Here is a 27,078-nt window from a genome sequence, read left to right on the forward strand (position 1 = left end):
AGACTAGGGCTCAGAGGTGAGGCAATTTGCCCAAGGTAGCAGAGCTGGAATTCACACCCTCCTCTGTCTCCTCTCAAGGTTTGCTCTTTGAACCCATCTTCTCTATGAGTCTCGGCCCTAACCCGACTGCCAGATCAATGGTTCAGACCCCCACTTAAAGAGTCTGGAATTAGTACTAATATAGGTTGGGTTTAGTGTGCACCCACGTGCCCACCAAATTACAGCCTTGCCCCTAACCCTTTGTCAGGAACATGCTTGCCTTTCCGTAAGACTCGAACTTTCCTTAACTCCTTGCTTTGCACTTTAGTTACTCTGCCACGCAGAGACCCAACCCTGAATCCCTGACCCTTTGACCTTCTCCCGCCAGTCTCTTCCTCCCAATCATGGTCCTGATCCGAACCAGATAAATTCTGTACCCCAACCTTGTTGCCTGCTTGGTTTTGAGCACCACCCCTGTCTGAAAATTCCTGCTGCTATGCCCCAATCCCTGAGATCCGATTTGCCAGCTAGGTCAGTCTAAGGCTCCCACTTAGAAACTAGAGCTAGGCTCAGATTGAGGTAGAGCTGGCCCATGGCTTAGGATGTGGAGGTAAGTAGAAATCTGAGGAGAGAAAGTAGCAAGCATCCAACCCAACCCCAGCCTCCTCCCTCCCTGCACCCACATTCATTCATTTACTTATTCAATTAACAAACATTTGAGCCACCACTAGGATATGAGCTTCACATAGGCAGAAATGTTGTCTACCTTTTTCATCATTTTAAGACCTACAATACAGAACAATTTCTGGCACATAGTAAGCACTAGCTATATATTAGTTGAATGAATGAAAAACTGATGAGTGATCAAAAAATATTTAGTGTCCTAGAGTATCTTCCAAGTTGTGGCAGTAACCTTTAATAGAGTGCCAAACACGTTATCTGCTTGTATTCACCAACAATAAAATAGGCTTTCATCTGTCAGCATGTAAAGTTTGTAATCAGACATATCCTATGCTAAGATCATTTAAAATTTTCTAAGATAAGAAATAGCATGTAGACTTAAGAGAAGGTAAAAATAAAGCTAAGTCATGTTTTAGACCATTAAGTAATTTATTTTTCCCTTTTATTAAATTTCCAAACTAATCTTTGGTCAATACTATCAATGCTACTAAGCATTTGCCACTGGTTTCAAAAGAGTTTGCAACAAAGAATGCCTGATGATTGCCAAAAATTACAGTCACCATTGGAGGTAAAAAAGCTATGGCATTTGATCACAAAATTTCTAGACCCAAAAGGAAAATATTGATGCAAAGCTTTGAAATTTTACTTTGGCATACTTCTTAGGGCACTAGACCAAAGAACACTCAAAGGTTTTCAAGATGATGCATGTAAACGCTACATGCCGACTACAGGATGCTGTGGTTAGTCCGGCTGAAGCTCCGTCTGCCATCTGCATGCTCAGAGTAAACAAAAAGCAACTCTGGGACTTGCACAGAAACCATGGCAAACCCTGAGGGGGGACTCGAACTTTGAATTAAAGGAAACGGCAAGTTACCACACCGCTGACAATGAACATGTTTACATTTTGTCCAATTGCGGGCGAGGGCAGAAGGAGTTTTGGGGACTTACAGAGCTGCTGCGGGAGGTGTGGTTAAAGTGGCCACACGGTGTCGAGGGGAAGAGGACCCGGGAATATGGATCGAGGACCCAGCTACACGCAGTCAGAGGGTCAGAAGGCCCCTGACTAACTTGGGCTTGGGTTGGGTAGGAGTTGCCATCCGCTGGGTATGTGGGCAGAGGGGAGAACACTCAAACAAGTAACAGATGTCACTTAAAATGATATAGGGCCGACAGAAGATTGCCTGAAGTCCAGTTTATGATTATCGAAAGTGTCAGTCTGAGCACGGGGAATGGTTTACAAAATTCTGTTAAAGATTTTTCACTGAAAGTCATAGTGTCTTGGGGTAGAATGGGTTACCCTGAATAACAAAGAGAGAGAACATTGCATCAGTAAGAATGGACCATGACACCTTTCAATTTCTAATTCTTGCTCAATTCTGCCACTCTAAGTAAGATGAAGCAGTTGAAGAACTAGCAAATATTTTCCCTCCCCCTGCATGGGGTAATTAAATGGGAGTAAATGAGCCAATAGGAAGTCAGCTCCTAGCCTAAAGCTGGCCTGGCTAAGAGGGGCAGGTGGGGAGGGAGTGGGGAGCCCCAGGAGAAGTCAAAGCCATGACCCACAGACCAGAGCTTCTGCGGTCTAGGTAACATCCATCCCATGCAGACAACTCCCCCAGACTCTGCCCCACTCTTTCTGCTCACCCCAAAGCCTCAGCAGAGCAGAGATAGGGTTTGGGACAAGTCAAATCATGAGCTCTACTAGCTGCCACATCTATCCCTAGAAGGATGCCTGGACCATTAGGAATACAGCTCTGGGCTTAAGAGGTCAGAGAATGAAATTTGCATAAATTCATGCCACTTTCTCCTTTCTTCACCATGTCTATTTTGTAGCTTATTTACTTTCCGAAGTGCTTGATGCTGAGTCTGAAACTTCAAAGCACCATGAGGGTGAGTTATAGAGGAAAGGAAACATTCTAGTTCCTAGAAGCTGTTTTGCAACATGGAGCAATGCTTTGTGTTTCCAGGCAACTGGACTATCTGTAGCTGAATCCCAGTGAGGAGATGGACGGGTGAGGAGGGACTGGGAAGAGCTGGATATGTGATCACCAGCCAAGCTGGCTGGGGTTTGGAGCAGGGCTCAGCCTAAGCCAGAAAGCCAGAAACTAAAGTGTTAGGCAAGGAAGCTAAGGCAGAAGCCGAACTGTATGGATTTTGACAACACAAGAAAATTAAGGAAGAGATGGTTGAGATATCCCAGAAAGCATGAAGCTCAGAGCCAGAGAAGTAAGCTGGAATCTGGGCTGTCATTTCCCATTAGCAAAACCTTTGCCAAGCTACTTAACTTCTCTGAGATGTAGGTTCCTCAGGTATAAAACAGGAATTGTACAGGGATGTTGTGAGAATGAAGCTTTATAAAGTATAGAGGCCCCAAATATATAGGTTTTTCTTCTATCCTTGAAAGCAAAGAAAGGATCTTAGCAGCACAGCAAGGACTACAAAGAGAGAGAGTGTTTGATAACTGATTGCTAACAAATGGGGGAAAACATTGCATTCCAGGTCCTATCTCCAGGTGAGGCTGAGGTCACTAGTCTACATGTTCTCATTTTACTGCTCAAAGTGAAGCTCATGAACCACTGACATGACTTGGGAACTTCTTAGGAATGTAGGCTCTCTGACCCCACTCCAGACCCAAATATCAGATATCCACTTTGGTCTGATTCCCAGATGATTTGTCTGCACATTAAACTTGAAGAAGCACTGCTCAGTCAAGATTGACTGGAGGAATACAGAAGTCTGAGTCTCCTGGTGGGTGGCTTCTCATGGCTCCAGCTAGGAGGGATGGAGGGGGGTGCTGGCAGGAGCCATCAGTGAGTATCCAAACAGATTCCTTAAATTGTGACCACTGTCTCTCAGGGTTTGAGCAGAGGGCCAGGCTGCTCTGCTTCAGAGGAGCGGGGACCCCAATCTGACTGGGCAGGAATAGTGCAGAGATTCCATGGATGTGTGAGCAAAGGTTGAGCCTCAGCCTGGACTTGAAGGCAAGAGGTCAAGGAGGCAAGAAGCCAAGTCCAGGGGACTCAGGTAAGTGAGAAGCTAAAATGGGTTATGCTGGTCTATAGAGTCAAAGTCTAAAGAACAAGAGTCTGGAAGAAAAAGAAAGCAGACAATTCAACCAGTACTTACAGTGCCACTTATGGGTAAGACAGGGAGTGAGTTCTCATTTTAGGAGAGGTTGGTCCTCATTCTCGGGCTCACGCTCTTTCACTGTAGGTGGATGTATCCTTGTGTGGGTATAGCCTGAGGGGGACCCAGCATTACAACACACTGGCTCCTTAGGAAAGCAGATAAGAGGCTTGCTGGAAGGTTCCTCTGACCTGCCAACATAAAGAGACGCCAGTCAAGATGGGAAAGTAGAAATTTCAGGGACTGTTTTGGAAAGTTCTGTGAAAAAGTCAACAGGAAGTCCCAGAACCTTTTGCCCACACCACAATCCTGTGTGTTTTCAGTAAGGAATGGGCCACTCCTCAGGAGACAATACGCTCACACCCCTAGTAACCTGGATAGCCTTCTCTCAAGGGGGGCAGCACAGAATCCTATTATCCGAAGATGTCAGACCTAGAGGGGACTTGGTAGTTTTCAATCACTTTTTAATCCGTGGAACCCTATTTTCTAACACTATTGGATCTCCAACATTTGAAATGGATATGAATGAAGCTGCTCTTACTGAAACAAAAGCTGGAGCCCAGAGCCATTCCCTTCCACCCCAAGGCCCTCTGAGGCTCCTGGGTGGAACCCCCTTGGTTCCACAGGACAGTTTGAGAAGCACTGCTCTGCACCAGTCCTATTGTTACACAAATGAGGAGAAGGAGGCCCAGGCTGACAAGATCTTCCTTGACCTGCCACTAGCTCATCTCACTATCCATGTGACTCCCTATGGTTTAGCCATTGTGGACTTTTCTTCAGTCCTCAGAAAACGCCATGCTCTCTCTTCTGGGCCTTTCTATATACTCTTCTCTCTGCTTGAAACACTCTCTGCTCCTCTTCATGTCTCCTTGGCTTCCCACTCCATTCCTGCCTGCCTGACTCCTCAGTAACCTGCAGATCCCAGCAAAGGCCTGTTTGCTCTGCTCACTGTGCCCAGCACTGTGCCTGATCAGTAGTCAATACCGCATGTCTCTTTGTTCAAGAAGTGAATAAGCACATGTGCAGGAGCCTTGCCCCACTGCTGCTTCTCCGGCTCGAAGGTGCAGGAATGCTGATAGCCCCTCCATCCAAATATGGGGTGGTTGTGAGCATATCCTCATCCAGTCCACGTTGATTCCTTCTCAGGGTGTTCTGATTGGTGTACAAAAATGTGAGGCTGAAAATCCAAGTAATGGGAAAAATGTGAAGGAAGTGCAAAGTGAGACACACTTAGAAAATGTTGGTAGGTCCATGTGATAGCAGCCTTCAAAGTGGCTATACAGAGTTATTGGCAGATATCTGTTTCTTATGATAACAGTTTCAGATATCATCCTGACCTGCCACCCTAAAGGTTTAGGAAAAAAAAAAAATAGGTCTTAAATCAGACTACCTTCTAACCCCAGGAACTATATTTGATATTACTAGTAGATAATCTTCCAAAAGTTCCATAAGAAATTATTCACGACTTCACTGATGACAAAACACAGCCATAAAACATGCTACCTGGTATATCTCAGGCATTTCTGTGGTGGATGCATGAATCTCTCCTGGAACACCTGTCTGATGATTAAAAAAAAAAAAAAAGCCAAATAAATATGAGGTAATGATGCACTAAAATTTTTCTGAATGTGCAAGCAGCTACAAATGCTAAGTCAACATATTCCAAAATTGGCTCTCCCTATTAGTATGTGGGCAGTAAATTGTTAAGAAACACTAATTATCTCTTTATTTATTTATTTTTAAAAGATTTTATTTATTTATTTGACACAGAGAGAGAGAGAGCATAAGCAAGGGGAATGGCAGGCAGAGGGAGAGGGAGAAGCAGGCTCCCTGCTGAGCAGAGAGCCCGATGCAGGACTCGATCCCAGGACCCTGAAATGATGACCTGAGCCGAAGGCAGATGCTTAACTGACTGAGTCACTCAGGTGCCCCTAATTATCTCTTTAGATAGTATTACCCCAAACATTATTTTTACAAGCTTCATAGAATTAGTCAACAGGTTAAATCAAGTCTCTGCTTAAGCATCATTTTATTTAAAATGATAATTCCTGGTAAACAGGTTTTAATTAAAAAGGAAAATTACATTTGCATCCCTCGAAGATAAAGGAAACACTACAGACTATTTCACTATCTACACTCTCTGTCTCTACTTATCTTTGGCACCAGTTACAAAGGAAAACTACCTGGAAGGATAATTTCTCCCATAACAATCCCTTCCAATTAGACAGGATTTAGCAACTTATAAAGTATATTCACATACATGATTTCATTTGCTCCTGTCAACAGCCCTGTATGGCAGATATAACAAGAATTGGCATTAACTTCAGGTTAGAAATGAGGATGCCCTGGAAGCCATGGGAGCTTTGAGACTTGCTCATGGTCACCCTGCTAGTAGCAGTTCAGCCAGGCTTTGAATCCAAGGTTTGTGATCACAGGTCTATCTCAGAGCTATCATCAGCAGGTAAACTGTGGTTAAGTCTGCCTGATGTCTTAGATCATATTGTAGAGGGCCCTTGAAGGTCTTCTTGTTGCTGCGGTTCTCAAACTACACTTCTTAGAACCCCAAAGGTCCATAGTGATGCTTAGGAAGCCACCATAGGGAAATTGAGAAGACAGGATCCTGGGATAATATCCCAGTCAAGGAGCTCTGTTGTGTGCCTGGGTGGCTCAGTTAGTTAAGCGTCTCCCTTTGGCTCAGGTCATGATCCGGGAGTCCCGTGATCGTGCCCCACGTAGGGCTCCCTGTTCAGCGGAGACTACTTCTCCCTCCCCTTCTGCCCCTTCCCCTGCTCCTTCTCTCCCCTGCTCTCTCTCTCTCAAATAAATAACATTAAAAAAAAAAAAAAAAGGAGCTCTGTTTTCATGTCTCATATACTAATGTTTCAAATAAAATTTCTTTGGAAGAAAGTATTCCTCTGTTTACAATTTTTTTTTGAAACTCCAGTATACTAGTCCAAACTTCTCATTTTATATATTGGAAAAGACCCATAAAGATCACATAATTTGTCCATTTTCACACCCAACTAAGATCAGACACCAGATGGTTCTCTCCACACTCAGTCCACAACCCTGTGGGACAAGAGTTAAGTCTCTCAGGACAGTGTTTTACCTCCAGCTGAAGCTCCCCAAGCTGAGTGTGTATTAGGATCACCTATGGGGCTTGTCACAGATTTCTGGGTCCTGTGTCCAGAGTTTCTGATTTAATAGAGTTGGGGTGGGGCCTGGGAATTTGCATTCCTAACAGATTTCCAGGTGACACTAATGCTGCTGAATCACCTATCTACAGGATACAAAACAACTGAAAAGTCTACTGAACTGACCAGCTAATTGTGCATTTCCTCAATTTTATTTCACTCTGGAAAAGTGGTAAGGGAAATTTCTCCTCCAGAATTTATAAACCCGTGGCTTTAACCATGCTGCTACACATTCATTAACACCTAATGTTGCTATTCTATCACTTCAAGATCCCAAAGCCTCTGTGTAGCAGATGATGCTGATGTCCCAGCTCATAGTCCCCCATCTCTGGGATGGGCAGTTTCCATGCACACAGCCAGCTTTCTATCTCAATGGGTGGCATCTCTTTGGTATATCTGTCTGAGGACTTTCTTTAGCCAGCAGGAGCTTGCTCAGTCCACATGTGTGTGTGTGCGTGTGTGTGTGTGTAATTAATGCCCCCACTTTCCAGGGCATCCTTCAGACAGTGAGGATATGAATCTGCAGATAAATACTCCAGCTTAACCTATCTGTTGGTGGGATAATTTTGGAGCTTATTCAAATGACTCCTCAGAGGGTCCCTAGTGAGATTGTGCCCCAGCTTTACACAGCAGTAACTCATTCATTCATCACCCTTTACTGGCATTTCTCCCTTTCCCATCCACTTCCCCCACTTCCTCATTTGTGCTTCCTGAGATCACGTCCTAAATAAACTACCTGTGTCCCACATTCTTATCTCAGGATCTGTTTTTGGGGAAACACAAACCAAAACAATCTATCTCATAGTTGTTCACCAAATTCACAGAAGCATCACCTCCTAGCTGACCCACACCTGTTCTTGCTCACCTTTCAGATCTAGGCCCTGGGGTTTTGTCCACAGGTCTTCCAATAACACCACTAACACCAAGTTAGGGTGTACTGGATGGATGTTAATAAGCAAATGATACACCAATTGTTGTTGCCTTAACAGTAGCAGAAATACAGACTGTCGAATGTGTAGATACTTATATTCATTAACCATACTTAACTAGTCACTCTTCATAAAGAGGCCCAAGTTCATCAGTCAGATCTGTGAAGGATGCCAGCTTAAAAAAAAAAAAGTGACATTATGCATATTTTGCAAGGCATCATTATAAATATAAATATTTTAAAAACAGTTCATTCTGAAACAGAAATAAATTTCCTTTTGAAGGTTAATCTTTTAAAGTAAGATTAACCTTCAGCAAATATTTACATTTGAGGAGTGGAGTTTCAGCAGTGAGGGCACTGACATTTGTCAAACTGTAGCGCATGCAAACCTCAATGGAAAGAAAAAGGACTATGTGAGAAACAATTAAATTGTTCTTAAATTGAAGCCAAAAAAATAGATTCTTGGTTAAAAAAAACAATGAAATGAATCAAACTTCATCCTAAATAATAGAGCTATTACATGCATTTCATTCCACTCATTGTTGATGGCTTAATTTTTTTTATTTAAAAAAGTCCTATTGTGGGATAATTGACATATAATGAACTGAACATATTTAAAGTGTACAACTTAGGGGGCGCCTGGGTGGCTCAGGTGATTAAGCGACTGCCTTTGGCTCAGGTCATGATCCTGGAGTCCCGGGATCAAGTCCCGCATCGGGCTCCCTGCTCAGCGGGGAGTCTGCTCCTCCCTCTCCCGCTCCCCTCTCTTGTGCTCTCTCTCTCTCAAATAAATAAATAAAATCTTTAAAAAAAAAAAAAGTGTACAACTTAGGGACGCCTGGATGGCTCAGTTAAGCATCTGTCTTCAGCTCAGGCCATGATCTCAGGGTCCTGGGATCGAGCCCCAGTTGGGCTCCCTGCTCGGTGGGGAGACTGCTTCTCCCTCTCCCTCTGCCCCTCTCCCTGCTTGTGTGCTCTTTCTCTCAAATAAATAAAATCTTAAAAAAAATAATAAAGTGTACAACTTAATAAATTTTGACATATGTATGCACCCATGAAACCATCATGCTGACTTATTTTTGAAAGCAATATTATTGGGGGGGGCGGAGCAAGATGGCAGAGGAGTAGGAGACCTGGATTTCCTCTCCTCTCAGGAATTCAGCTGGATAGGGATCAAACCATTCTGAACACCTACAAACTCAATAGGAGATCAAAGAAAAGAAGAGCAACAACTCTCTCATCAGAAAAGCGACCACTTTCTGGAAGGTAGGACATGCGGAGAAGTGAATCCGAGGCGATATTTGGGAGGATAGACGGCGGGGGAGGGGCCTCCGTCAGCTGCTTCTGGCAAGTGATAGAGCAGCGGACCACAAAATCGGAACTTTTAAAAGTCTGCTCCGCTGAGGGACGTCACTCTGGTGGCTAAGCAGGGGGTGGAACCCTCCGGGACAGTGTGGTCTCAGGACCGTTGGGGTCACAGAAAGAACAGGGGTGCCTGAGTGTGGCAGAGCTCCCAGGTAACAGAGCAGGGAAGCCGGCTGCAGAGGCAGAGCCCAGGCGCGGGCTCTCAGCTTGGGGTTGCCATAAACCGTGATCCGCGGCACAGTCGGGCCACTGCTCCCCCAGCAGGGACCCAACAAGCGGCAGATCTGGGGAGACTCACCTTCCTCCCCGGGGAGGAGCCGCGCAGGAGTGCACTACAGGGATCTGCTGGGTTTGGAGACTCCACCCGGGGTCGGGTGCCAGAGATAGAAACACGCGGTCACAGACCGGGTGAGCACGGAGTGCGGCCGGAGACCGGGGAGACGGGAGTGACTGACAGCTTTTCTCTGGGGGTTCACTGAGGAGTGGGGCCCCGAGTTCCCGGCTCCTCCAGGGCGGAGATTGGGAGGCCGCCATTTTCACTCTCCGCCTCCAAAGCTGTACGGAAAGCTCGCAGGGAACAAAAGCCCAGAGAGCAAACCCAAGCAGATTACTTAGCCGGGAGGGGGTAAGGGCGGGGCAATTCCGCCTCCGGCAGAGACATTTGGAAACCACGGCAACAGGCCCCTCCCCAGAAGATCAGTGAGAACAGCCAGCAGAACCAAGTTTACCGATCAATGAGAACAGCAGAACTCCAGTGCTAGGGGACTACTGCACATAGAATTCACGGCTTTTTTACCATGATTCTTTAGTCTCTCAAAGTTAATTTTTTTTAACTGTCTTTTTTTTTTTTTGAATTTTTCTTTTTCCCTTTTTCAACCAACATCTTATCAATCCCTTTTTTTAAAAAAACATTTTTATTTTTCATTTTTAGAGTCATATTCTATCCCTTCATAGTAGTTACCCGTATTTTTGGCATATATATATAAGTTGTTCTCTCTTTAAAATTTTGAGATAGTTTCTTCTAACAGATTAAAATATACCCTAAATCTTGGGCGCCTGGGTAGCTCAGTTGGTTAAGCGACTGCCTTCGGCTCAGGTCATGATCCTGGAGTCCCGGGATCGAGTCCCGCATCGGGCTCCCTGCTCAGCAGAGAGTCTACTTCTCCCTCTGGCCCTCCCCCATCTTGTGCTCTCTCTCTCTCTGTCTCATTCTCTCTCTCAAATAAATAAATAAAATCTTTAAAATATATATATATATACCCTAAATCTCTAGTATATGGTGTTTTCTATTCCCCTGCCTGATCACATTCTCTCCCTTTTTTTTCCTTTTTTCTTTTTTTAAATCCTCTTCTTTCTTTTTTCAAACAACTTATCAATTCCTTTTATAAAATTTTTTATAATTTCCATCTTTACAGTCATATTCCATCCCTTCATCATATCAACCCTTATTTTTGTACATATATAAGTTTTTCTTTCTTTAAAATTTTGGGAGGCACTTTCTTCTAAAAGACCAAAATACACCCCAAATCTAGTGTGTGGCACTAATCTATATACCAGCCTGATCATATTTGATCACATTCTGTTTTTTTTGTTGTTGTTGTTGTTTTGTTTTGTTTGTGTTTGTTTGTTTTTATCTTTATCTTTTTCTTTTTTTTTCTTTTTCTTTTTTCTCTCTTTCCATTTCTTTTTCCACTGCTTCAGGTCTTTTCTGATTTGTTTAGAGTATATTTTCTGAGGACATTGTTACTCTGCTAGCATTTTGTTCTCTCATTAATCTATTCTCCTCTGCACAAAATGACAAGACAGAAAAAATCACCTCAACAAAAAGAACAAGAGGTAGTACCGACTGCCAGGGACCTACTCAATATGGACATTAGTACGATGTCAGATCTAGAGTTCAGAATCATCACTTTAAAGATACTAGCTGGGCTTGAAAAAAATATGGAAGTTATTAGAGAAACCCTTTCTGGAGAAGTAAAAGAACTAAAATCCAACCAAGTAGAAATCAAAAAGGCTATTAATGAGGTGCAATCAAAAATGGGGGCGCTAACTGCTAGAATAAATGAGGCAGAAGAGAGAATCAGTAATATAGAAGACCAAATGATGGAAAATAAAGAAGCTGAGAAAAAGAGAGATAAACAACTACTGGATCACGAGGGCAGAATTCGAGAGAGAAGCGATACCATAAGACGAAACAACATTAGAATAATTGGGATCCCAGGAGAAGAAGAAAGAGAGAGAGGGCCAGAAGGTATAATGGAGCAAATTATAGCAGAGAACTTCCCTAATTTGGGGAAGGAAACAGGCATGAAAATCCAGGAAGCACAGAGAACCCCTCTCAAAATCAATAAAAATAGGTCAACACCCAGACCTCTAATAGTAAAACTTAATAGTCTCATAAACAAAGAGAAAATCCTGAAAGCAGCTCGGGAGAAGAGATATGTAACCTACAAGGGTAGAAACATTAGATTGGCAACAGACCTATCCACAGAGACCTGGCAGGCCAGAAAGGACTGGCAGGATATATTCAGAGCACTAAATGAGAAAAATATGCAGCCAAGAATACTATATCCAGCTAGACTGTCATTGAAAATAAAAGGAGAGATAAAAAGCTTCCAGGACAAACAAAAACTAAAGGAATTTGCAAACACAAAACCAGCCCTACAGGAAATCTTGATAGGGGTCCTCTAAGCAAAAAGAGACCCTAAAAGCAACATAGACCAGAAAGGAACCGAGACAATATACAGTAACAGTCACCTTACAGGCAATACAATGGCACTAAATTCCTATCTTTCAATAGTTACCCTGAATGTAAATGGGCTCAATGCCCCAATCAAAAGACACAGGCTATCAGACTGGATTAAAAAACAAGACCCATCGATATGCTGTCTGCAAGAGACTCATTTTAGACCCAAAGACACCCCCAGATTGAAAGTGAGGGGGTGGAAAACCATTTACCATGCTAATGGACACCAAAAGAAAGCTGGGGTGGCAATCCTTATATCAGACAAATTAGATTTTAAACGAAAGACTGTAATAAGAGATGAGGAAGGACACTATATCCTACTTAAAGGGTCTATCCAACAAGAAGATCTAACAATTGTAAATATCTATGCCCCTAACATGGGAGCAGCCAATTATATAAGGCAATTAATAACAAAAGCAAAGAAACACATCGACAACAATACAATAATAGTGGGGGACTTTAACACCCCCCTCACTGAAATGGACAGATCGTCTAAGCAAAAGATCAACAAGGAAATAAAGACTTTAAATGACACACTGGACCAAATGGACTTCACAGACATATTCAGAACATTCCACCCCAAAGCGACGGAATACACATTCTTCTCTAGTGCCCATGGAACATTCTCCAGAATAGATCACATCCTAGGTCATAAATCAGGTCTCAACCAGTACCAAAAGATTGGGATCATTCCCTGCCTATTTTCAGACCACAATGCTTTGAAACTAGAACTCAATCACAAGAGGAAAGTCGGAAAGAACTCAAATACATGGAGGCTAAAGAGCATCCTACTGAAGAATGAATGGGTCAACCAGGAAATTAAAGAAGAATTAAAAAAATACATGGAAACCAATGAAAATGAAAACACAACTGTTCAAAATCTTTGGGATGCAGCAAAGGCAGTCCTAAGAGGAAAGTATATAGCAATACAAGCCTTTCTCAAGAAACAAGGAAGGTCTCAAGTACACAACCTAACCCTACACCTAAAGGAGCTGGAGAAAGAACAGCAAATAAAGCCTAAACCCAGCAGGAGAAGAGAAATCATAAAGATCAGAGCAGAAATCAATGAAATAGAAACGAAAAGAACAGTAGAACAGATCAACGAAACTAGAAGCTGGTTCTTTGAAAGAATTAACAAGATTGATAAACCCCTGGCCAGACTTATCAAAAAGAGAAGAGAAATGACCCAAATCAACAAAATCATGAATGAAAGAGGAGAGATCACAACCAACACCAAAGAAATACAAACAATTCTAAGAACATATTATGAGCAACTCTATGCCAGCAAATTAGATAATCTGGAAGAAATGGATGCATTCCTAGAGATGTATCAACTACCAAAACTGAACCAGGAAGAAATAGAAAACCTGAACAGACCTATAACCACTAAGGAAATTGAAGCAGTCATCAAAAATCTCCCAAAAAACAAAAGCCCAGGGCCAGATGGCTTCCCAGGGGAATTCTACCAAACATTTCAAGAAGAATTAATATCTATTCTTCTGAAACTGTTCCAAAAAATAGAAATGGAAGGAAAACTTCCAAACTCATTTTATGAGGCCAGCATTACCTTGATCCCAAAACCAGACAAAGACCCCATGAAAAAGGAGAATTACAGACCCATATCCCTGATGAACATGGATGCAAAAATTCTCACCCAAATACTAGCCAATAGGATCCAACAGTACATTAAAAGGATTATTCACCACGACCAAGTGGGATTTATCCCTGGGCTGCAAGGTTGGTTCAACATCCGCAAATCAATCAGTGTGATACAATACATTAACAAAAGAAAGAACAGGAATCATATGATCCTCTCAATAGATGCAGAAAAAGCTTTTGACAAAGTACAGCATCCTTTCTTGATCAAAACTCTTCAGAGTATAGGCATAGAGGGTACATACCTCAATATCATAAAAGCCATCTATGAAAAACCTACAGCAAATATCATTCTCAATGGGGAAAAACTGAGAGCTTTCCCCCTAAGGTCAGGAACGCGGCAGGGATGTCCACTATCACAACTGCTATTCAACATAGTATTGGAAGTCCTAGCCACAGCAATCAGACAACAAAAAGAAATAAAAGACATCCAAATTGGCAAAGAAGAAGTCAAACTCTCACTCTTTGCAGATGATATGATACTTTATGTGGAAAACACAAAAGACTCCACCCCCAAACTGCTAGAACTCATACAGAAATTCAGTAAAGTGGCAGGATATAAAATCAATGCACAGAAGTCAGTGGCATTCCTATACACCAACAACAAGACAGAAGAAAGAGAAATTAAGGAGTCGATCCCATTTACAATGGCACCCAAAACCATAAGATACCTAGGATAAATCTAACCAAAGAGACAAAGGATCTGTACTCAGAAAACTATAAAATAGTCATGAAAGAAACTGAGGAAGACACAAAGAAATGGAAAAATGTTCCATGCTCATGGATTGGAAGAACAAATATTGTGAAGATGTCAATGCTACCTAGAGCAATCTACACATCCACTTTTTTCAAAGAAATGGAACAAATAATCCTAAAATTTGTATGGAACCAGAAAAGACCCCGCATAGCCAGAGGAATGTTGAAAAAGAAAAGCAAAGCCGGTGGCATCACAATTCCGGACTTCCAGGTCTATTACAAAGCTGTCATCGTCAAGACAGCATGGTACTGGCACAAAAACAGACACATAGATCAATGGAACAGAATAGAGAGCCCACAAATGGACCCTCAACTCTATGGTCAACTCATCTTTGACAAAGCAGGAAAGAATGTCCAAGGGAACAAAGACAGTCTCTTCAACAAATGGTGTTGGGAAAATTGGACAGCCACATGCAGAAGAATGAAACTGGACCATTTCCTTACACCACACACAAAAATAGACTTCAAATGGTTGAAAGACCTCAATGTGAGACAGGAGTCCATCAAAATCCTAAAGGAGAACACAGGCAGCAACCTCTTTGACCTCAGCCGAAGCAACTTCTTCCTAGAAACATCGCCAAAGGCAAGGGAAGCAAGGGCAAAAATGAACTATTGGGACTTCATCAAGATAAAAAGCTTTTGCAAAGCAAAGGAAACAGTCAACAAAACCAAAAGACAACCGACAGAATGGGAGAAGCTATTTGCAAATGACATATCAGATAAAGGGCTAGTATCCAAAATCTATAAAGAACTCATCAAACTCAACACCCAAAGAACAAAGAATCCAATCAAGAAATGGGCAGAAGACATGAACAGACATTTTCCCAAAGAAGACATCCAAATGGACAACAGACACATGAAAAAGTGCTCAATATCGCTTGGCATCAGGGAAATCCAAATCAAAACCTCAATGAGATACCACCTCACACCATTCAGAATGGCTAAAATTAACAAGTCAGGAAACGACAGGTGTTGGCGGGGATGCGGAGATAGGGGAACCCTCCTACACTGTTGGTGGGAATGCAAGCTGGTGCAGCCACTCTGGAAAACAGTATAGAGGTTCCTCAAAAAGTTGAAAATAGAGCTACCATATGAAAATAGAGCAATTGCACTACTGGGTATTTACCCCAAAAATACAAAAGTAGGGATCCGAAAGGGTACGTGCACCCCGATGTTTATAGCAGCAATGTCCACAATAGCCAAACTGTGGAAAGAGCCAAGATGTCCATCGACAGATGAATGGATAAAGAAGAAGTGGTATATATATACAATGGAATATTATGCAGCCATCAAAAGGAATGAGATCTTGCCATTTGCAACGACGTGGATGGAACTGGAAGGTATTATGTTGAGTGAAATAAGTCAAACAGAGAAAGACATGTATCATATGATCTCACTGATATGAGGAATTCTTAATTGTAGGAAACAAACTGAGGGTTGTTGGAGTGGGGGGTGGGGTGGGAGGGATGGAGTGACTGGGTGATAGACACTGGGGAGGGTATGTGTTCTGGTAAGCGCTGTGAATTGTGCAAGACTTGAATCTCAGATCTGTACCTCTGAAACAAATAATGCAATATATGTTAAGAAAAAAAAAGAAGAAGAAGAAGAAGAAGATAGCGGGAGGGGAAGAATGAAGCGGGGGAAATCGGAGGGGTAGACGAACCATGAGAGACAATGGACTCTGAAAAACAAACTGAGGGTTCTAGAGGGGAGGGGGGTGGGAGGATGGGTTAGCCTGGTGGTGGGTATTGAGGACGGCACATTCTGCATGGAGCACTGGGTGTTATGCACAAACAATGAATCATGGAACACTTCATCTAAAACTAATGATGTAATGTATGGGGATTAACATAAGAATAAAAATAATAAAAATAATTTAAAAAAAGAAAGCAATATTATTGAGTTTTAAGTCTATATTATCTTGAAATCCAATTTCTGGAATAATCCATTAATTATCATATTGATGCAGTGATTCACTGTGGGCTAAAAGCTCTTCACATTACTCCCTATTTGAAGTGGCTATATGAGTATGCTCAAAATAATTGGTTGGCACAATTTCCTAGAACTTAGGAATAGCTGGCAAATAATAATAAAAGCTACCACTTATCAAGGATCTATCATTGCCAAGAGCCATTTTGTAGTTTTTTTTTTTTTTTTTTAAGATTTTATTTATTTGACAGAGAGACACACAGTGAGAGAGGGAACACAAGCAGGGGGAGTAGGAGAGGGAGAAGCAGGCTTCCCGTGGACAGGGAGCCCGATGCGGGGCTCAATCCCAGGACCCTGGGATCATGACCTGAGCCAAAGGCAGACGCTTAAGGACTGAGCCACCCAGGCGCCCCAATTTTGTAGTTCTTTAGATACATCATTTGTAACACGTACAAAAATCCCATGAGGTAAGTGTTACCAATTCTATTTTATAAGTGAGCAACTGAGAGAGATATTTATAGGGCTAGAACATGACAGAGCTGGGAACTACATTTGCTACCCTATGTAATATTCCCCAAACTGTAAGTTTGTTTATTTTTTATTTATTCAACAAATACACACCAGACCCTAAGTTAGATGTTGAAGATACAGCAGTGAAGATGATTGACATGGTCCCCAACAACATAGTTTATAGCCAGTGATGAAGAAGTTTACTATTTCATTGAAATATTACACAAATAATCAATTACAATTGTTATGAATGTCTACAGAGAGAAGTAGAAGGTGCTCTAAGAGCATGAATTGGGGACCTGATCTAGTTTGGGAGCAGGCAATTTAGAGGAGGCAATCATAAGGAAGTAATGTTTAAGCTAAGACCCAAGAAATGAGTTAATCTATGGTGTTTTAAGCAGGGGAAGTAACATGATCAGATTTGCAAGACTTACAGAGTAGTGGGAAGTGAAGGAGGGGAAAATGTCTTCCTTGAGAATTGCCAACTACAAGCTCAACCCTCAGGCAGGGTGGGAACCAGAACCTACATTCCTATGTAGCGCAAGAAAACCTCATCATACTTAATATTGTTAAAAGTGGCTCTGGGTTAGTTAATGCTCTCAGGCATTAGGTTAGTAAATGCAAACGTCCAGGAAAAAAAAAAAAAAAACTTTAAACCATCTTTCAAAAAGTTCACCCATATAAGTTTTCAATAAACATGAATTCACAATCAAAATACCACGGACATGGAACAAGCTGCCATGAGCAAGAATTGGCAGAAGCAATGAAATATACCAGAGTCAGAACTGCAGAGACTGCAGATAGGATTAGAACTATCAGATTCAGAATATAAAATAAGTTCCTTTGATATATTTAAAGAAATAAGAACATCAAAAGTATAATTAAGAAGCAAGATATTTTACATATGATTTCACTCATATGTGGAAGTGAAGAAACAAAACAGAAGAACATAGGGTAAGGGAAGGGAAGGAAAAATAAGACGAAATCAGAAACTCTTAACTCTAGGAAACAAACTGAGGGTTGCTGGAGGGGAGGCGGGGGGATGGGGTAACTACATGATGGGCATTAAGGAGGGCACTCGATGTAATGAACACTGGGTGTTATATACAACTGATTAATTACTAAATTCTACCTCTGAAACTAAAAGAAGAAGAAAAAGAAGAAGAAGCAGCAGCAGCAGCAAGGTATTTAAAAACTGATCAAATAGATTTGAAAAAGAACAACACAGAACTACTAAAAATTGTATGTGTAAATTTTTATTAATCCTTTCTCTCTTAAATTTGTTTCACATATTTTCTTCCAGGTTTGTTGCTTCTGTTTAATTTGTGGTGATCCTTGTCATTCACTCCTCTATTTTTTTTTTCGAGGTCAAATCTATCCATCATTTGTCTTTATGGCTTTTGCAGTTTGCCTCCTGCTTAGATATTTTCCTACTCTGAAGTTATTTTAAGAACCCTTATTTTTTAATGTTTATTAATTCATTTTAATCTGGATTTTATATTAACACAGGAGTCCAATATTGCTTTTAATAAATTGCATTGGGAAATTCCAACACTGTTTATTAAATAGACATTTCTTTCTCACTAATTTGAAATATCACTTTTAACATAAACTAATTTCTTGTTCTAATCAATGAGAATTTAGTTCTCTTACAACTTCTGACCTCACTTACTCTCCCCCCATCCTCCCAATTTTGGGTTAAATCATCAGTCACTTCTTATATAACAAAAAAGCATACAAATATTACACTGATGATGCAGGTAATTACTATGATTATGTTTCCTTTCTCTAACACATTTTTGTTTTTCCAGGAGTTAACAATCATCTTGTTATTTTCAGTTGCAAAGTTTCCTATGAATCTATTCAAACGCTTGATTGGACTTGTCAAACACACCTATTGTTATTATTTTCCAGACACTAAAATATATCAAATAATCTTTCTGTTCCATTTTTTTTCCTGGCACTCTCCCCCTCAGAAATCTCAAGTTCTCCTGCTCCATTCAGGCTAATTACTTCCCAGGCCTATGGCACAGCTGTCAGCTTTCCCCCAATGGATCCTTCGAATGTCAGTATGTGCAGGTGTTCTGTCTTTAGAGAAGCAGCCTCCAGTCTCCTACCTAGGGGACATATGCCTGATGGCTATTTGGAAGAAAGGTCTTTGTGGGAGGAGATCTAAGAAAGAAGGCTGGGGGTTCCACTCTTTATTACTTGAACTTCCCCATGATCAGCATGTTTCCGTCTCCTGCCATTAACCTAACCCCACCTCACCCAGATATGTCTCATGTCCCTGAGTCTGTCTAGGTGTCTCTTGCTCATTATCTCCGGAGAACATGCTTCCTGTTGCCTGTGGAAGGTAGCTCCCTGATATCAAAGGATGGGGAAAAGGGCTTTAATATCTACATAAAAACTTCAACCAATCCCTGCACCTCACTTACCTTCAGTGTACCTGGTACCACCTCAAGTCCTGCATCCTCTGTGGACTCTCAATAGCAGCTTCCTCTGCTCTAAATCACATTTTGCTCCTCCACTCATTTTCCACCTTTCAATTTCTTTTTCTGAAATTTCTCATTTGCTCACATCTCCTTTCCAATTTTCTGTCTTTGTGGATTTATACTCCCTCCAACCCTATCCCGCCCCACCTCTCCCTATTTAATAATGCTTCCACAGGAGGAGATAAACTCAGCTATATTTAACTGAAAGTCTCTCAGCCTCATAGTGCCATATATGTATGTATAGATAACACTATGTATAGATAGCACAATATAAAACCCCAGCCTCAATGAAGCAACCACTGATCTGTTTTCTGTCACTATAGATTAGTTTGCATTTTTGAGAGTTTTATATAAGTGCAACCACACATATGCATTTTTATTTGTCTGGATTCATTCATCTCTGGATAGTTTTCAATTTATTCAATTTTTAAAAATCAGCTTTATTGAGGCATACAAAGTCACCAGTTTTAAATGTAGGTTTTGAGAAGTTTTGATAAATGAATATCATCATGTAATCACCACTAGAGTCAAGATACAGAACATGTGAAAAGGAATATTTTCAACTTAAGCAAAGATTTAAGGGAAACACAAAGCTTCTTAGTTTCAGAGAAAGTCATGTGCTGTATGCATGCAACATTCAAGCATCATCCCATGAACACACAAAACTGAATGCCATTTAACCTCCCTCTTCAAGTTACACAGCTGTGAGAACTTCATTCTTGATTATTTACAGGGAACTTTTGTGACTGGCTTCTCCCTTTATTTTTTATTTTTTTTACAAATATCTCTTTGGTGCCTTAGGAAATAACTTCAAAGATAAAGTAACAGAAGAGGGCTTGTAAGGGAGTTAGATTAAAACCTAAACTATATTTGCATACTGTTTATACTTTGATTCATTCCCTGCAGTGATTCTTCTGTCTCTGACCAGTCCACTGACCTACTATGGAAAGTATCACACAGCCCACAAGTTTCTGTCAGCCATGTTGTCTCAGGGCTCCTCCCTCCCAACTTGTCTCCCAGCCTCCAGTCTCTCCCCATTCCATTCCCACCTAAATATTACTGTTCATTAATCTTTCTGAAGTCTTGCTTTTGTGCTGGGAAACCTTCCACAGCTCCCCAGGCTCACAGGATAAGGTCTGAGTTCCCTAACGCTGCCTTCATCTCTGTGTGCCCCACCTGTTTGGGTTCCAACTGTGGGCAGCTGGGAGCCATCTCCAGACAGTCATGGGGCTGAGCCCAGCTGCTGTTGTGCAGGCTGGGCTGTGTATGTTTTATCTTTCCCTACCCCAGCACAACATGTGGAATGGCCTGGGTCTAGAAAAACAGTGTTAGGACTGTATTTGTTGCAAAGAGATAAAAATTTACCCCTTAAGCTTTATTTAGAAAGCCGAGTAAGGCTTTTAATCAGCTACTATAAAGAAATTTCAGTGACTTATGTGAATGTGGAGATTTAGGTGTCATAATAACTTAAAGATTTTAGGCTGCACGTGTCATTTATTTGTCAAATACAGAGCATGACATGCCTGGGTTGCTTTCTGAAAAGGATCACATTTATTCATTTATCCAAACATTCATTGAGTATCTCTTGAGCACCCCTTACACGTCAGGCTCTGTGCTAGGCATCGGCGGTATACTGTTGAAGCAGAGAGATATTGTCTCTAACCTTACAGAGCTAACACATTAGCTGAATGAGTCATTACGAGAGTTAACAGAGCTACAGAAGGAAGGTAAAGAGGGAGCTGTGGTGGACAACACTGCCCTGCTCACATCCCCTCAGCTCTCACCAGGCAAGCTGAAGGCTTCTTTCTGCAAGAGACTCTTGGGCTGAGTGAAGACTTCTCTGGCCCACAGCCGGCAGGAGCATGCCCAGCCCTCGCATGGTGCAGGCCAACAGTGCCAGGCAGTCAATGTCCTCAGGAACAGTCCTCAACCAATGGAGAGGGAGAATGGAGACTTACCCACCCAGCTTCCTCACCTTGTGGGTGGGACAGCTCTGGGGGTGTTCTACGCCGTCTTAGCCCGGGCTGCCATAACAAAATGCCATCCACTGAGTGGCTTAAACAACAGAAGTGTATTTTCTCACAGTTCCAGAGGCTGGATGGCTGAGATCAGGAGGCCAGGATGGGTGGTTTCTGGTGAAGCCTCTCCTCCTGGCTTGTGGGCAGCTACCATAGCACTGTGTGCTCACATGACCTCTTCTATATGTGCTCTCTCAGAAAGAGAAAGAAAGAATTCAGGGAGCTCCCTGGTGTCACTTCCTATAAATACACGAATCCTACTGTATTGAGGCCCCACCTTTACAATCTCATTTTAGGTCCTCCTTAATTTTTAATTATCTCCTTATTTCCCTATCTCCAAGTCATATTGAGGGTTAGGCTTCAACATATGAAACACAATTCAGGCTATGGCATATACTGTCTCCCAGGGTCCCCCAGTGAGACTGAGCCCATGACCCATCTCCCAATAGCCTGTGCACTAAGGCACTCTGAATAGGCTTCTTTTTCTTCCCTCCTCATCCCTCCATCTTCCTACCACAGCTTCCTGAGACTACCTCCCAAATAAACCACTTGTACTCAAATCCCAATCTCAGGGAACTGCACCAATGACTGGAGCTCATACCAGGGACCTGACATGTGCCTGGTGGGTCTGGATATTAGAAAGCCTTACCAGCTGTGTCGGGAGTTCTTTCCTAAGGGCTCTGTGGGAAGCCACTTAAGGTCTTAAGCAAAGGAATGAATCTCGGACAGAATGTGGAGGAAGGACTCAAAGAAGTAAAACGCTGATTCAAGGCAACTAACTGGGAAGCTATTTCTTCAGTCAAATCAGGAGAAGACTGTGATCAGTGCTAAGGAGGAGGCAGTGAAGACAGAGCCTGACATGGTGCCTGCCTCGCCCATAGTCACTGCGCAACAAGTATTTTTGGATGAAAATTAATGAGTGGGTTCTGTGTACCAAACCTCTAGATAGACTGACAGAACTTGAAGATTGATTACATCTGGGATTTGAGGAAAAAGAGAGAGTCAAGAACAAGTCCAGGTCTTCAGGCTTGAACAGCTAGGTGGACGCCAGTGCTATTTATTGAATACGGATCATAGCCTTGAGGATCAGCAAGTTGGAAGGGTGGGAGATAATGAGTTCTGGGTATGAGTGTGCCTGTGAGACATCTAATTGATGCTGAGTAGGCAGCTGAGTATACAGGTTTGAAGCTAGGTCAGAGATGCATATTTGGGTCCCACCAGATACAGATACTGAGTCCCGCAAGCCCTCTCCAGCCACATGGGAAATGTGACCAGAAGAGCTCCACATTTTTCTACTCTCTGGCATTCTCTCTAAAATAATATTTTAGAAGGAGGGCGCCTGGTTGGGTCAGTTGTTAAGCATCTGCCTTCGGCTCAGGTCATGATCCCAGGGTCCTGGGATCAAGCCCCGCATCGGGCTCCCTGCTCTGTGGGAAGCCTGCTTCTCCCTCTCCCACTCCCCCTGCTTGTGTTCCCTCTCTTGCTGTCTCTCTGTGTCAAATAAATAAATGAAATCTTTAAAAAATAATAATAATAATATTTTAGGAGTATGAGGGAGAACTAGTATTTACCGAGAACCAACTATTTTCCAGGAATTGGACCAGGTGTTTATTCTTCACAACAGCTCCAAGAGGTATGCAATATTATCTCCATTTAAGATGAGGAAATTGAGGGGACGCCTGGGTGGCTCAGTCGGTTAAGCGTCTGCCTTCAGCCCAGGTCATGATCCCGGGGTCCTGGGATCGAGTCCCGCATCGGGCTCCCCACTCCGCGGGGAGCCTGCTTCTCCCTCTGCCTCTGCCTCTCTCTCTCTCTATCTCTCATGAATAAATAAATAAAATCTTTAAAAAAAAAATGAGGAAATTGAGGTACAGAAAGGAGAAGTCATGTATCCAAGTTCACAGCTGGTCAGCCGCTTCAGAGAAGCTCTGGACTGTCTTAGTCCAAATTTTTGTTAAAGAAAATAAGCATCAGCAAAGCACGGTCTGTATCCTGTGTGTCTTAGACTCCAGACTCCACAATGAGCAATTCCCACAGTCAGGTGCATTCACTAGGAGGGTCTTTCAATTTCAGAGTCCCAAGACTATTCTCTCTGCACATCCCTGTTCAGCTAATCTTCCCTCATTTGGACAACTCTCATTCCAAGTGGTCCCCCTGCTGGTGACCCTCTTCTGGTATAGTCCCAACTGAAGTCTTCTCTCAATTTCTGTCTCTGTAGATTTGCTTTTTTTGGACATATCATTTAAATGGGATCTTATAAGGTGGTCTGTTGCAATGGTTTTCTCAGCTAGTGTGATGAATAAAAGGTAAAATATTTAGTATTTCCTCAACACCCAAAACCTCATTGTTTTTATTTAAAAATATAGCACACCAAATATATATATATATATATATATATATATATATATATATATATATATAAAACACATGATCTTGGATTTGCTAATACTGATACACAGTCCTGAAAATGCCCTAATTATTTTTCCTTCTGCAAACAGGTATTTTTTTTTGCAGATCTGCATTAAACTTATACATTTATTTGGAAAGATTAACATTGACATTATTCAATGTTATATATTTTCAATTCCAGGTACATAGTATTTCCTTTCTAATCCAGTCTGTTAAGTTGGAAGTTTCAAGAACTTTAAAAAAATTATTATTTAGGTTTTGAACATCTATTATCTGTATTAAACTCTTTACTGGTGTTATTTTTATATGGCACATTTCCCCACGGTCTATTCTAAATCATTATTTCTGATAGACAGAAAAGCTATTGAATTGTGTACAAAATTTTTGGAAAACAGTATTGAGGCTTTTCAAAAGATTAAAAAATAGGACTGCCATATGATCCAGCAATCCCATTTTGGAGTATTTATCCAAAAGAATGGAAATCAGGATCTCAAAGAGATATCTACACTCCCATGTTCACTGCAGCATTATTTACAATACCCAGAATATTGAAACAACCTAAATGTCCATTGATGGATGAATGGATAAAGAAAACATGGTATATTCATACGATGGAATATTATTTAGCTTTAGAAAAAGAAGAAAATCCTGTCATTTGAAACCATATGGATGATCCTGGAGCACATTATACTAAGTGAAATAAGTCAGTCATAGAAGGACAAATACTGCACGATTCCACTTATATGAGGTGTCTAAAATAGTCAAACTCATAGAAGCAGAGGGTAGATTGGTGGTTGCCTGCGGCTCAGGAGAGGGAGAATGAGGAGTTGCTATTCAACAGGTATAAAGTTTCAGTTACGTCAGATGCATAAATTGTAGAGATCTGCTGTTAAATACAGTGCCTACAGTTAACAACAATGTACACTTATTTTGTGAGAGAGTAGATCTCATGTTGTGTTCTTACCACAATAAAAAAAAAAATTAACTGGAAAACAATTATACAAACAGTTCTTCAAAGATAGAAGTCAGAATCTATACTGCCTCATTCTCCAGATGTGAGGTAGTGTCACTCCCTATCTTCTAATTCTTTAATATGTTTGTTGGAGGCAGAGTTTCACAGACCACTTCCTGGTGTGGGAGTGGGCATCTCACCTGAGTCATAGAAAGTTCCAGAGATTGGACAAGCTGATAACTTGAGCCAGGGAGATGAGGTCATTCTTTTTGCCAACCATTGCAATCTTGCAAAAGGCAGAGGTGGTGACATGTTTCCTGGACCAGAAACTAAACCTATGTGAGAAGCCCTTAGGCAGAAGAAGATGGAAAGTGTGATCAGTGGAGTTCATTCTGGACCCTGTCCCCACCTTGACCTCTCCCAACCCCTCCATACTGTAGCCAGAGTGAACTTTTGTCATGAAAGATGATTCAGAGGACCCATCACGATCTGTCTCTGCTCACTTCTCTCTAGCCTACTGGCTACCTCCTGTCCTCTCTCTGGGACCCAATTCTCTAAGCATTAGTAAATTTCTTTCAGCTCCACAAGAAACTCATCATTTTCATTTTTACCTGTAGGCCTTTGTCCATGCCTATCTCTCTGTTCCAGCCCCTTTCACATCCAACCTTCCAAACTGACTAATGCCTGCTCATTGTCAAGTCGCAATTCAGACCTCAGTTCCTCTAGGAATTTTTCCCTGACCCTCAAGACTGGGTTAGGTTGGGGCACCTCGGTGGCTCAGTCTTTAAGCGTCTGCCTTCGGCTCAGGTCATGATCCCAGGGTCCTGGGATCAAGCCCCGCATCGGGCTCCCTGCTCTGTGGGAAGCCTGCTTCTCCCTCTCCCACTCCCCCTGCCTGTGTTCCCTCTCTTGCTGTGTTTCTCTCTGTCAAATAAATAAATAAAATCTTAAAAAAAAAAAAAAAAAAAAACTGGGTTAGGTTTTCCCCTTCCAGGGGTTTTTACTCCTATTCTATGGGTTATCCAACTGTGTTGTGATTGCCTATTAACTTGTCTGCTCCTCACTCCCCCTATACTGAAAGCCCCTTCAGACAGATATAGAATCTGCCCAACATCTGACCTCATGAGATACCCCAAGTTAGAGCTTCCCAATCAACTTGCTCCCAAACTTCCTGATCCATAGACTCTGTGAGACAATAAGTGATTGTTGTTGTCTTGAATCACTAAATTTTGGAGTCATTTGTTATAGAGTAATGGATAACTAATACACTATCAAAACTTAGCAGCTTTAAACAACCATATCTCAGATTCTGCAGGATAGTAATTGGCAATCTCTTGGTCCTTGTGGCATCAACTGCGGCACAACTCAGCAATACTCAGCTGATGGGTGGGCTTGTTGGGCAGATCCAAGATAGCTTCACTCACAGGTCAGGCACTTTTTGGGCTAGAAGATAGGCTTAGTTGGAACAGATGACCATAGGGCCTACATTTGGCCTCTCCAGCATGGCTGTCTCAAAGCAGATGGACTTTTTACATGGCAGCTGGCTTCCCTCAGAAAAAGTATCCCAAAAGAACCCAGAAGAAGCTGCATGACTTTTTATGACCTAGCTTTGGAAATAATGTACAGTCATTTCTGCTATCTCTCTTGGTTGAAACAGTCATAAGACCACCTAGACTCAAGAAGAGGAAAGAGACCCCACCTCTTGATAGGAGGAGTATCAAAGAATTTGTAGCTATTTTTTTTTAAAAGTCGACTAATTATTAAGGTATAATTTGCATGCAATAAAATGCACCCATTTAAATATGTAATTTGGCAAGTTTTAACAAATGCCTATATCCTGCGACTACCACCACCATGAAGTTATAGAGCATTTCCTTCATCCCAAAGTTCCCTCCTGCCTACTTGCAGTCAGGCCCCTCACCTCTCCCTCTCAGCACTAGGCAAGTACTAACCTGCTTTCAGGCTCTTCTAGAATTTTATATGATACAGTATATAGTTTTTCACTTTTTCACTTAGCTAAACTCTTTTGAGACCTGCCCTGTTGTTTATTGTGTATATCAATAGTTCATCTCTTTTTTATTGCTAAGTAGTTGCTATTGTATGGCTATAAACTTTTTGTTTTAGCAGTTACCTGTTGATGGACATCTGGGTTGTTTCCAGGTTTAGATTATTATGATAAAGCTGCTATGAACAATCATTTTCATTTCTCTTGAACAAATACCTAGGAGTGGGGTTGCTGGGTTGGTCATATGAGAGATATGTGTTTAACTTTATAAGACCACCCAATTGTTTTCCAAAATGGTTGTGCCATCTTACTTTTCCAGCAATAATATATGA

General features: G+C 41.8%; 1 protein-coding gene across 1 annotated transcript in view; it reads right to left on the reverse strand.

The window, feature by feature from the left end:
* The window catches only part of SYTL2 (synaptotagmin like 2), a 199,758-nt gene that overhangs the window by 124,263 nt on the left and 48,417 nt on the right, over window positions 1-27,078 (reverse strand). The window contains exons 6-9 of the mRNA XM_034995288.1: window positions 24,942-25,090; window positions 8,028-8,084; window positions 5,290-5,346; window positions 3,787-4,963 (exon numbers count right to left, since the gene is read on the reverse strand). The gene's annotated coding sequence lies outside the window, so the exon portion shown is untranslated. The remainder of the gene's footprint in view (window positions 1-3,786; window positions 4,964-5,289; window positions 5,347-8,027; window positions 8,085-24,941; window positions 25,091-27,078) is intronic.

The sequence above is a fragment of the Mirounga leonina genome, unplaced genomic scaffold (assembly GCF_011800145.1).
Source record: "Mirounga leonina isolate KUSES-001 unplaced genomic scaffold, KU_Mleo_1.0 Mir_92, whole genome shotgun sequence".
NCBI classification, from domain to species: Eukaryota; Metazoa; Chordata; class Mammalia; order Carnivora; family Phocidae; genus Mirounga; species Mirounga leonina.